At 42.4% G+C, this 2,500-nt stretch overlaps 2 non-coding genes across 2 annotated transcripts in view; one reads left to right on the forward strand and one right to left on the reverse strand.

Annotated features, from left to right (window-relative positions):
- On the reverse strand, positions 1–121 carry Ndai_RDN5-1. The gene has a single exon (XR_002431981.1). It is a non-coding gene; the product is annotated as a 5S ribosomal RNA (ribosomal RNA).
- A 1,614-nt stretch (positions 122–1,735) lies between these two features.
- The window catches only part of Ndai_RDN18-1, a 1,799-nt gene continuing 1,034 nt past the window's right edge, over positions 1,736–2,500 (forward strand). The window contains exon 1 of the ribosomal RNA XR_002431979.1: positions 1,736–2,500. This exon is cut by the window's right edge and continues 1,034 nt beyond it. This is a non-coding gene — a ribosomal RNA (18S ribosomal RNA).

Below are 2,500 nucleotides of genomic sequence, written 5' to 3' on the forward strand. Positions count from 1 at the left end.
AGATTGCAGCACCTGAGTTTCGCGTATGGTCACCCACTACACTACTCGGTCAGGCTCTTACCAGCTTAACTACAGTTGATCGGACGGGAAACGGTGCTTTCTGGTAGATATGGCCGCAACCGAAAGTTTAGACTAACAAACATGGGTATGTGTTGGAGGACGGTGTCTGTAGTGGGAGTAACTTTTGCTGTAGGCATGGTGGTGACATGATAATAGGGGGGAATAGAATGGTATCATCTTATGTAATGTATATCAGTATTAATATCAATAGGTGGGCGTACTAGTTGTAGAGATAAATGGAGATTTGCATATTTGTCCAAAAAAATGTTTAATTTTTATACTAGAATATACTTGTTGCAGTGAATAACAACCAATGAAGATAGTCCCAGAGTGTAGAAATGTAAAATAAATATTGCGAATTTGCATGTTGGGATATTGTTATTAGTACCTTAAATAAGTTCCATTAGTGCTAATTATAATGGTTTTTGTGGCACATGTATACCGTTTCTGGTTGTGGAGTTATGGGTCAAAATGGTGTTTGGGCTGGGGTTACCCTCTGTCCCAAATGGGGTTACCCTCTGTTCTCGAGGGTGTTACCCTCTGTGGCATCTTGTCTAGCCAAGCCCTAACTCTTTTGCAACGTTTTTTTACTACGCGAGGCTGTTTTCGTATGTCTTTGTTGTTTTAAGTTTTTTGTGTTTTCACATGCGCGTTATCTTTAACATGCGCGACGTAAAAACGCACGTCGCGAAATGTATTTTTGAAAAAATTGTGTGTCGCGTAAAAATTCCGTATTTTTTACACGTGATCGGTCAGGGGGGAAAAAAGACCCGGGTCGGAGTCGAAGGGAGGTGGAACTTTGGTTTTTTATTTTTTTTCGCTAAGTTTTACGACCGGGTAAACGCAACTGGATGTGTCCGGGTAGCGAAAAAAAGCTAAACGCAAGTTTTTCACCAACAAATTTCCCATAGTGAAGGTACATTTACTAAGAAAATTTGTGCAAAACAAGACATTTTTAGGACAAAATGGGAAAGGGTTATGAGGGATGGTGTACGAAGGTCAGTAAAAGTGGTCGGGAGGTAATATATGCGAAAGCAAATGAAGACAAGTTCAGAAAGAGTTTGGAAACGAATTCGAGTAAGCTTGTGCGTTCGTATACTTTTTATGGCCTCGTCGGTCGGTGGAGAGAGTTGCTAGGTGATCGTCAGATCTTGCCTAGTCTCTATACAGCGAGTCGACATGGGTGAAAGAGTTTTGGGGGAGAGATAGTAACATATCTTTCCGCCTTTGCTCTGCAGCCTGAACAGTCTCATCGTGGGCATCTTGTGATTCCATTGGTGAGCAGTGAAGGATTTGGTGGATTACTAGCTAATAGCAATCTATTTCAAAGAATTCAAACTTGGGGGAATGCCTTGTTGAATAGCCGGTCGCAAGACTGTGATTCTCCGAGTGTAACCTCCTCTCAAGCCGACGATATTAAACCTGTCTTTTCCGTGAAACATCGGGGCAGTGTTTGGTGGAACTTGGTTCGAGGAAACTCAAAGAGTGCTATGGTATGGTGACGGAGTGCGCTGCGTACTGGAGTCAAATCTGGTATGGAGAGAGCATTCTGCTGTCTAGAGAGTCAAATCTCTAGACTGAACCTAAATTCAATAAGTATCTTCAGAATGGAGGGAGTTCATTTGCGAGTGCTTCGGTGCTTGCTTTTGGCTCTCGCCACTTCTTTCAAGATAGTTATCTGGTTGATCCTGCCAGTAGTCATATGCTTGTCTCAAAGATTAAGCCATGCATGTCTAAGTATAAGCAATTTATACAGTGAAACTGCGAATGGCTCATTAAATCAGTTATCGTTTATTTGATAGTTCCTTTACTACATGGTATAACTGTGGTAATTCTAGAGCTAATACATGCTTAAAATCTCGACCTTTTGGAAGAGATGTATTTATTAGATAAAAAATCAATGTCTTCGGACTCTTTGATGATTCATAATAACTTTTCGAATCGCATGGCCTTGTGCTGGCGATGGTTCATTCAAATTTCTGCCCTATCAACTTTCGATGGTAGGATAGTGGCCTACCATGGTTTCAACGGGTAACGGGGAATAAGGGTTCGATTCCGGAGAGGGAGCCTGAGAAACGGCTACCACATCCAAGGAAGGCAGCAGGCGCGCAAATTACCCAATCCTAATTCAGGGAGGTAGTGACAATAAATAACGATACAGGGCCCATTCGGGTCTTGTAATTGGAATGAGTACAATGTAAATACCTTAACGAGGAACAATTGGAGGGCAAGTCTGGTGCCAGCAGCCGCGGTAATTCCAGCTCCAATAGCGTATATTAAAGTTGTTGCAGTTAAAAAGCTCGTAGTTGAACTTTGGGCCTGGTTGGCCGGTCCGATTTTTTCGTGTACTGGATTCCAACCGGGCCTTTCCTTCTGGCTAACCTTGGGTCCTTGTGGCTCTTGGCGAACCAGGACTTTTACTTTGAAAAAATTAGAGTGT

The sequence above is a fragment of the Naumovozyma dairenensis genome, chromosome 7 (genome assembly GCF_000227115.2).
Source record: "Naumovozyma dairenensis CBS 421 chromosome 7, complete genome".
In the NCBI taxonomy this organism is placed as follows: domain Eukaryota; kingdom Fungi; phylum Ascomycota; class Saccharomycetes; order Saccharomycetales; family Saccharomycetaceae; genus Naumovozyma; species Naumovozyma dairenensis.